We start from the raw sequence: 9550 nt of genomic DNA, 5'->3' as shown, positions 1-9550 counted from the left end.
TAAAGGTTTTCCATCAAACTAATTATCATTGCGTGATTAATGTGACGTAGTAAAGTAATTGAAATACTTTGCATAAGTAAACATAATCTACTTTTACTGTTTCCTCGTCATTAGTGTCGATTTTATTCTTTGATTGCTAATATGTGTAATTTGGAATTTGAGAATCATAGCTGGAGTAACGTTTCTACTATTAAAATTGGGCTATTCTTCTTCTGTGAATTACCGATAGTGACGTGTTTTGATTTTACTTTGTAAATGGGGTTTATATCAAGGAGAATTTTAGTTTTCCACAATTGAGTGTACTGTATTGTTGAGTGTACTGTATTGTTGAGTGTATTGTATTGTTGAGTGTAGTGTATTGTTGAGTGTAGTGTATTGTTGAGTGTATTGTATTGTTGAGTGTACTGTATTGTTGAGTGTATTGTATTGTTGAGTGTAGTGTATTGTTGAGTGTATTGTATTGTTGAGTGTACTGTATTGTTGAGTGTACTGTATTGTTGAGTGTATTGTATTGTTGAGTGTATTGTATTGTTGAGTGTATTGTATTGTTGAGTGTATTGTATTGTTGAGTGTACTGTATTGTTGAGTGTACTGCATTGTTGAGTGTACTGTATTGTTGAGTGTATTGTATTGTTGAGTGTATTGTATTGTTGAGTGTACTGTATTGTTGAGTGTACTGTATTGTTGAGTGTACTGTATTGTTGAGTGTACTGTATTGTTGAGTGTATTGTATTGTTGAGTGTAGTGTATTGTTGAGTGTAGTGTATTGTTGAGTGTAGTGTAGTGTTGAGTGTAGTGTATTGTTGAGTGTACTGTATTGTTGAGTGTACTGTATTGTTGAGTGTATTGTATTGTTGAGTGTACTGTATTGTTGAGTGTACTGTATTGTTGAGTGTATTGTATTGTTGAGTGTATTGTATTGTTGAGTGTATTGTATTGTAGAGTGTACTGTATTGTTGAGTGTATTGTATTGTTGAGTGTATTGTTGAGTGTATTGTATTGTTGAGTGTATTGTATTGTTGAGTGTATTGTATTGTTGAGTGTACTGTATTGTTGAGTGTACTGTATTGTTGAGTGTATTGTATTGTTGAGTGTATTGTATTGTTGAGTGTACTGTATTGTTGAGTGTATTGTATTGTTGAGTGTACTGTATTGTTGAGTGTATTGTATTGTTGAGTGTACTGTATTGTTGAGTGTATTGTATTGTTGAGTGTAGTGTATTGTTGAGTGTATTGTTGAGTGTATTGTTGAGTGTATTGTTGAGTGTATTGTATTGTTGAGTGTAGTGTATTGTTGAGTGTATTGTTGAGTGTATTGTATTGTTGAGTTTGTTTTGTTCTATTCCGAGAGATATAGGTCTAATTTCTTGATCCTTGGCTCTACGATGGAGTGGACAGCGAGATGGGGACCAATAAACCAATTTGAAAGAATAGTTTCAATAGAATGTTTTGATATTCGCTTTGAATTATGTTTAGATATTGTGTGTTAAGAATAATTGGTAAAAGTAATCATTTGTCATGTAGTTAATGAACTGAACTAAACTGTTGTTCTGATCTGTTCTTTCGAGGTCATCATGAAAAGTGACATCAGACGGTATCTTAATGCATGGAAAAGATGAGACATTGAAATTGGGACATTATAATGGGCCGTCCACTTTGAACTGTAAAGCTATCTGAAGAAAATGAAGATGCCAGAAGATGCCGTGCCTGTGTAAGGGGGTTTAATCGACTGCCATTAAAATTGTTTATACTTTTGTGGTATCAGATTGATTGAAGAGGTCTACACCATGTAAATTGTAGTCATTTAGATTAAGAATGCATTGAGATACTGATCTGTATTAAAATCATGATTAAAAAGTTAGTAGTAGAATTATGGGATAATTATACTGTATGTAAATCTGCTAATATTGATGTGTGTTAAATTGAGGTTTTTACTTTGAGTGATAAGACAAATTTGAATCACTGAGGAATGTTGGATAAATAGTTGGGTTGTTACTTATGATTTGGAATATGAATGATTTCACTGCCCTATTCTCTATTCCTGAGTATATTTCTGAGCATGAGGACTTAGAGGGATGTCTGTCCTATATGCTGTGTTTAGACACTGTTTCTCATGAGAAAATAGTAAAAATATATTAGTCCACATAATATCCTGTTTTATATATAAAAATATAATTAATTATAAGCACGAAAACAAGAAAGTGGCTCCTACAAATGGAAATTGTGCAATGCATGGTTTAGCCCCAGTCATGACCCAAGGGGCTCTGGGAAGATGTAGGAATATACAGAATGCCGTCATCACCAGCCCGAGGGCCGGGGGACAAAGCTTGCTCTCCGACGCCGTGGTTACGGGACTGTACGTCACAGCACTGAAGTGCTACGCTCCCATTCGCCACAAGGACAGAGCCGTGGAGAGCAACCTCACAGGATGTCCACGTCACAATTTACAACCCCTTGATTTTGATAGGTGCATATTATTATTTGAGGCGCACACATCTGATGTCACCATCGACTGATGGATCAGCCAGCAGATCAATGCAAGTCAATCAAGTGTCCAGCCACTCTGACCAGAGATGTTAAAAAAATACCAGACCGATATAGGATTCTTTATACTGTGAATCGTTCAGTGGGGTCTTTAATACATCCTTGACATTATACAGATAGTTATTTCGTAACCTAATACATTGGATAATAAGCGTCGAGCTCTTGAAAGAACGGTGAGGGTTTCTCGCAAAAACTTAAGAGGTGTCACGAGTCCGACCGAGGGTGTTTCCCCTTCCCGGGCGGGTGGCGCTCGGCGGTCGTCATCACCGGCCTATTAGCTTCCACTGATTGTTTTTCCTCTCCCTCCTTGTATGTTTAGTGGTAGCACCTGTTCATGTGTGATTAGTTAATTAGTTTGTCTTTATTAGACAGCCGGCCCGCCTGGTTGTTGTGCGGGATTATTTCAGTGTAACCTTCGGCTCTGTTGTAGAGGTACGTGTTAGTGCCTGGTCGTTACTTTTCCGTTGTACATTCTCATTCCCTGTGTTTGGGGCCGTTACTATTGTGAGCACCCTGTGGTGCGTTGGTGCTATTAAAGACGCACAGCTTTGCACTCACTGTCTCCTGCGTTTGACTCCACACACCTACGACACCTGAAGCATTACAAGAGGATTTAAAATGTTGTGGTCGTCTTATTACATTTTGTTTATGCGGGTCGTAAAATAACTAAATTAGCAAATTGACAAGCCGCATTAAATGTAAAAGGTTTTGGGAAAAAAAAAAACTTGCGTGCGCTCAGTGGTACGTTGACATTTCAGAGATACACTTGTTTTTTGTGAGAAGTCTTCGACAAGGAACAGGAACTTGTCATTAATATGAACAGCGTACACTACAATATGAAAATACGATAACCATCTCTATACCGTTGTCTGGAATTGAGAAGATGAAGAACTCAACGGTAAGCATGTCAGTTGGCCTTCTCACACAGCACCCAGCCTAACTGACACAGTGCTCTTTTCTGATTTCAGACCATTTTGTTCTCTGGCCTCCATTGAATTAGTCACCCTAATGTTGACCATCCTACAAGGGTAAAACCTCCAGTAGGTTATATGAATGGATTATGATACGAGACATGAGGTTTGGACTATTGGTTTTCTTAAGAGGATTATCTACACAGTTAAAATATTATTTTACCTATTGATCAAAATATGCATTTTTGATTGGACACCTTACAATAAATAGCCCTTTCATGGACTCATATCTGGGCTTCTTGATCCCATTCCTGTGGGCCTTACGGGCTGTAGACAGAGAGGAAAGAGACTGGTACACAACAAGTTCGGGAACCGTTTTGAGCAGGGCATCATTAGTTGGCTCATCATCATCATCGTCACTCAGCGGTAACCTGGTGTAGTTAACTAGCCCATCATCGTCACTCAGCGGTAACCTGGTGTAGTTAACTAGCGGGGTAGTTTCACAGTGGTAACCTGGTGTAGTTAACTAGCGGGGTAGTTTCACAGCGGTAACCTGGTGTAGTTAACTAGCTGGGTAGTTTCACAGCGGTAACCTGGTGTAGTTAACTAGCTGGGTAGTTTCACAGCGGTAACCTGGTGTAGTTAACTAGCCCACTTGTCCTCACTCAGCGGTAACCTGGTGTAGTTTAACGGTAACCTGCTGGGTAGTTTCACTCAGCGGTAACCTGGTGTAGTTAACTAGCTGGGTAGTTTCACAGCGGTAACCAGGTGTAGTTAAACTGGGTAGCCCACTTGTCCTCACTCAGCGGTAATCTGGTGTAGTTAACTAGCTGGGTAGTTTCACAGCGGTAACCTGGTGTAGTTAACTAGCTGGGTAGTTTCACAGCGGTAACCTGGTGTAGTTAACTAGCTGGGTAGTTTCACAGCGGTATCCTGGTGTAGTTAACTAGCTGGGTAGTTTCACAGCGGTAACCTGGTGTAGTTAACTAGCTGGGTAGTTTCACAGAGGTAACCTGGTGTAGTTAACTAGCTGGGTAGTTTCACAGCGGTAACCTGGTGTAGTTAACTAGCTGGGTAGTTTCACAGAGCTGGGTAACCTGGTGTAGTTAACTAGCAGGGTAGTTTCACAGCGGTAACCTGGTGTAGTTAACTAGCTGGGTAGTTTCACAGCGGTAACCTGGTGTAGTTAACTAGCTGGGTAGTTTCACAGCGGTAACCTGGTGTAGTTAACTAGCTGGGTAGTTTCACAGCGGTAACCTGGTGTAGTTAACTAGCTGGGTAGTTTCACAGCGGTAACCTGGTGTAGTTAACGAGCTGGGTAGTTTCGCAGCGGTAACCTGGTGTAGTTAACTAGCTGGGTAGTTTCACAGCGGTAACCAGGTGTAGTTAACTAGCTGGGTAGTTTCACAGCGGTAACCTGGTGTAGTTAACTAGCTGGGTAGTTTCACAGCGGTAACCTGGTGTAGTTAACTAGCTGGGTAGTTTCACAGCGGTAACCTGGTGTAGTTAACTAGCTGGGTAGTTTCACAGCGGTAACCTGGTGTAGTTAACTAGCTGGGTAGTTTCACAGCGGTAACCTGGTGTAGTTAACTAGCTGGGTAGTTTCACAGCGGTAACCTGGTGTAGTTAACTAGCTGGGTAGTTTCACAGCGGTAACCTGGTGTAGTTAACTAGCTGGGTAGTTTCACAGCGGTAACCTGGTGTAGTTAACTAGCTGGGTAGTTTCACAGCGGTAACCTGGTGTAGTTAACTAGCTGGGTAGTTTCACAGCGGTTACCTGGTGTAGTTAACTAGCTGGGTAGTTTCACAGCGGTAACCTGGTGTAGTTAACTAGCTGGGTAGTTTCACAGCGGTAACCTGGGTGTAGTTAACTAGCTGGGTAGTTTCACAGCGGTAACCTGGTGTAGTTAACTAGCTGGGTAGTTTCACAGCGGTAACCTGGTGTAGTTAACTAGCCCACTTGTCCTCACTCAGCGGTAACCTGGTGTAGTTAACTAGCGGGGTAGTTTCACAGCGGTAACCTGGTGTAGTTAACTAGCTGGGTAGTTTCACAGCGGTAATCTGGTGTAGTTAACTAGCTGGGTAGTTTCACAGCGGTAACCTGGTGTAGTTAACTAGCTGGGTAGTTTCACAGCGGTAATCTGGTGTAGTTAACTAGCTGGGTAGTTTCACAGCGGTAACCTGGTGTAGTTAACTAGCTGGGTAGTTTCACAGCGGTAACCTGGTGTAGTTAACTAGCCCACTTGTCGTCACTCAGCGGTAACCTGGTGTAGTTAACTAGCTGGGTAGTTTCACAGCGGTAACCTGGTGTAGTTAACGAGCTGGGTAGTTTCACAGCGGTAACCTGGTGTAGTTAACGAGCTGGGTAGTTTCACAGCGGTAACCTGGTGTAGTTAACTAGCTGGGTAGTTTCACAGCGGTAACCTGGTGTAGTTAACTAGCTGGGTAGTTTCACAGCGGTAACCTGGTGTAGTTAACTAGCTGGGTAGTTTCACAGCGGTAACCTGGTGTAGTTAACTAGCTGGGTAGTTTCACAGAGGTAACCTCGTGTAGTTAACTAGCTGGGTAGTTTCACAGCGGTAACCTGGTGTAGTTAACTAGCTGGGTAGTTTCACAGCGGTAACCTGGTGTAGTTAACTAGCTGGGTAGTTTCACAGCGGTAACCTGTGTAGTAGCTGGGTAACTAGCTGGGTAGTTAGCTGGGTAGTTTCACAGCGGTAACCTGGTGTAGTTAACTAGCTGGGTAGTTTCACAGCGGTAACCTGGTGTAGTTAACTAGCTGGGTAGTTTCACAGCGGTAACCTGGTGTAGTTAACTAGCTGGGTAGTTTCACAGCGGTAACCTGGTGTAGTTAACTAGCTGGGTAGTTTCACAGCGGTAACCTGGTGTAGTTAACTAGCTGGGTAGTTTCACAGCGGTAACCTGGTGTAGTTAACTAGCTGGGTAGTTTCACAGCGGTAACCTGGTGTAGTTAACTAGCCCATCATCGTCACTCAGCGGTAACCTGGTGTAGTTAACTAGCTGGGTAGTTTCACAGCGGTAACCTGGTGTAGTTAACTAGCTGGGTAGTTTCACAGCGGTAACCTGGTGTAGTTAACTAGCTGGGTAGTTACACAGCGGTAATCTGGTGTAGTTAACTAGCTGGGTAGTTTCACAGCGGTAATCTGGTGTAGTTAACTAGCTGGGTAGTTTCACAGCGGTAACCTGGTGTAGTTAACTAGCTGGGTAGTTTCACAGCGGTAACCTGGTGTAGTTAACTAGCGGGGTAGTTTCACAGAGGTAACCTGGTGTAGTTAACTAGCGGGGTAGTTTCACAGAGGTAACCTGGTGTAGTTAACTAGCTGGGTAGTTTCACAGCGGTAAGCTGGTGTAGTTAACTAGCTGGGTAGTTTCACAGCGGTAACCTGGTGTAGTTAACTAGCTTGGTAGTTTCACAGCGGTAACCTGGTGTAGTTAACTAGCTGGGTAGTTTCACAGCGGTAACCTGGTGTAGTTAACTAGCTGGGTAGTTTCACAGCGGTAACCTGGTGTAGTTAACTAGCTGGGTAGTTTCACAGCGGTAACCTGGTGTAGTTAACTAGCGGGGTAGTTTCACAGAGGTAACCTGGTGTAGTTAACTAGCTGGGTAGTTTCACAGCGGTAACCTGGTGTAGTTAACTAGCTGGGTAGTTTCACAGCGGTAACCTGGTGTAGTTAACTAGCTGGGTAGTTTCACAGCGGTAAGCTGGTGTAGTTAACTAGCTGGGTAGTTTCACAGCGGTAACCTGGTGTAGTTAACTAGCTGGGTAGTTTCACAGCGGTAACCTGGTGTAGTTAACTAGCTGGGTAGTTTCACAGCGGTAACCTGGTGTAGTTAACTAGCTGGGTAGTTTCACAGCGGTAATCTGGTGTAGTTAACTAGCCCATCGTCGTCACTCAGCGGTAACCTGGTGTAGTTAACTAGCTGGGTAGTTTCACAGGGGTAACCTGGTGTAGTTAACTAGCTGGGTAGTTACACAGCGGTAATCTGGTGTAGTTAACTAGCTGGGTAGTTTCACAGCGGTAATCTGGTGTAGTTAACTAGCTGGGTAGTTTCACAGCGGTAACCTGGTGTAGTTAACTAGCTGGGTAGTTTCACAGCGGTAACCTGGTGTAGTTAACTAGCGGGGTAGTTTCACAGAGGTAACCTGGTGTAGTTAACTAGCTGGGTAGTAACCTCACAGCGGTAAGCTGGTGTAGTTAACTAGCTGGGTAGTTTCACAGCGGTAACCTGGTGTAGTTAACTAGCTGGGTAGTTTCACAGCGGTAACCTGGTGTAGTTAACTAGCTGGGTAGTTTCACAGCGGTAACCTGGTGTAGTTAACTAGCTGGGTAGTTTCACAGCGGTAACCTGGTGTAGTTAACTGGGTAGCCCATGGGTAGTAACTAGCTGGGTAGTTTCACAGCGGTAACCTGGTGTAGTTAACTAGCTGGGTAGTTTCACAGCGGTAACCTGGTGTAGTTAACTAGCTGGGTAGTTTCACAGCGGTAACCTGGTGTAGTTAACTAGCTGGGTAGTTTCACAGCGGTAACCTGGTGTAGTTAACTAGCCCATCGTCGTCACTCAGCGGTAACCTGGTGTAGTTAAACTGTTCCTAGCTGGGAATTTGTTCTTAACTGACTTGCCTGGTTAAATTTCACAGCAATGAGTAACCTGGTGTAGTTAACAGGAAGAGGAAGAGTCAAAGTCAAGGAAATAGTTTACCTGGGAACAAAGTTAACAGGAAGGGGAAACAAAGTTAACCGATACAGACGACAACAGGAAGAGGAAGAGTGGTTGTAGGTGATAGTTTACACTACATGCTCACGACAATATGAAGAGGAAACATAGATAGGAATGATTATATGTTGGGCAACAGGAAGAGGGAGTCAAAGTCAATGAGTTTACCTGCCAGACATACAGACGACAACAGGAAGAGGAAGAGTCAAAGTCAAGGAAATGAGTTTACCTGGCAGACATAGACGACAACAGGAAGAGGAAGAGTCAAAGTCAAGGAAATGAGTTTACCTGCCAGACATACAGATGACAACAAGAAGAGGAAGAGTCAAAGTCAAGGAAATGTGAACCACAGAGTTTCTAAACCCAGAGGCGCAACATCGCAACACTTCCGAGAACAATTATGAAGCAGACCAAACCGACCATGCCGGGGTTTGGGGTTTGACATGTCAATGAGAGAAGTGTAAAATTATTCCTTTAGTTGTTCATTTTCTTGAAATCTAAAAGCAATAACCTATATTCTAGCCGTTAACCATGCTATTACTCCAAACTTATGAAAGTAAGAAACTAGCACATTTTCATAAAAATAAAAAAAACGTTATATTGAATGAGTGTCTTTGATTTGACGGCAGTTCGGGAAGAACGTTAGACCCGATGACGTTTTCTGCGCATGAGCATAGCAACGCCACCGTGACGTCAGGGATTTCTATTGGAGAAGCAGTTTTAGCGTAGACGTTTTTAAAGACAACACGTCCCCCCCCCAATGCAGTGAAGGACACATTACACAATCTAATTTTCCAACCAGCAAGTGTCGCTGTTAAATAAATAAAGGGGATTTTCTACAGACAAGAATATAACAAGAAAAGTAGGGATAGGTCTGTGAGAGGAGCACATGGTGAATTAATAATTATCATTATCTGCCAGACCTGACCTAAAAAACATGCAGGGTTTTTCTAATTTAAGCTTTGTAAAACACATTAAACAGGGTAGTATATTAGTATATTATATTATATTATATTATTATAGTATATTATAGTATATTAGCTAGTATATTTCTGCATTGCTAACCATCTAGACTGGCATCTCAGCATCTCAGGTCTGATCAATTTGCTGTTATTTTTATTGACATTTTGTTTTTGTTCTTTCAAAAACAAGAACATTTCAAAGTGACCCCAAACTGTTGAACGGTAGTGTACTTTTTACTCAATCCATTTTCCCCTGACACCCAAAAGTAGTCGTTACATTTTGAGTGCTTAGCAGGACAGGAAAATGGTCCAATTCACATAATTATCAAGAGAACATCCCTGGTCATCCCTACAGCCTCTGAAATCTGGAAATAACACTAAAAAGAACATCCCTGG

The 9550-nt window shown here is 42.2% G+C and overlaps 1 non-coding gene across 1 annotated transcript; it reads right to left on the bottom strand.

Moving 5' to 3' along the window:
• Nucleotides 1-2218: 2218 nt before the first annotated feature.
• On the bottom strand, nt 2219-2440 carry LOC127932716 (small nucleolar RNA SNORA73 family). Its single transcript, XR_008146401.1, has one exon. It is a non-coding gene; the product is annotated as a small nucleolar RNA SNORA73 family (small nucleolar RNA).
• Between the last annotated feature and the right edge of the window lie 7110 nt (nt 2441-9550).

Source organism: Oncorhynchus keta, chromosome 10 (assembly GCF_023373465.1).
Source record: "Oncorhynchus keta strain PuntledgeMale-10-30-2019 chromosome 10, Oket_V2, whole genome shotgun sequence".
In the NCBI taxonomy this organism is placed as follows: domain Eukaryota; kingdom Metazoa; phylum Chordata; class Actinopteri; order Salmoniformes; family Salmonidae; genus Oncorhynchus; species Oncorhynchus keta.
The sequence above is the reverse complement of the archived record's forward strand: the minus strand, read 5'-3'. Positions and strand labels throughout refer to the sequence as shown.